The sequence below is a fragment of the Sinocyclocheilus rhinocerous genome, unplaced genomic scaffold, assembly GCF_001515625.1.
Source record: "Sinocyclocheilus rhinocerous isolate Xijiao unplaced genomic scaffold, SAMN03320098_v1.1 scaffold111, whole genome shotgun sequence".
NCBI lineage: Eukaryota > Metazoa > Chordata > Actinopteri > Cypriniformes > Cyprinidae > Sinocyclocheilus > Sinocyclocheilus rhinocerous.
In genome coordinates this window covers 713,204-713,483 of record NW_015642811.1, presented here as the reverse complement: position 1 = coordinate 713,483, position 280 = coordinate 713,204, and positions in this window count along the sequence as shown.

The following is a 280-nucleotide window of genomic DNA, read 5'->3' as shown; positions in this document are numbered from 1 at the left end:
CGCAACTACCACTTTCAAGGTCCAGAAAGGTATAAAGACATCATTAAAGATGGTCTCCAGTGGCCTAACATCAATTTTAAGAAGCAACATGAGTGCTCTGTTCACAAAACATTTTCACTTCAGCATAGATCATAGATCCTGCACATGTTCACGAGAGAACCACAGTGCTTGCGTGTTGTGTTGACACCATTTTTAAAAAGGCACCAATGTGAGCACAATTGCAAAAAAAAACAGGACCTTTAATACATGAGGCTTGCATACAGTGTCCCTTTTCCTCTGC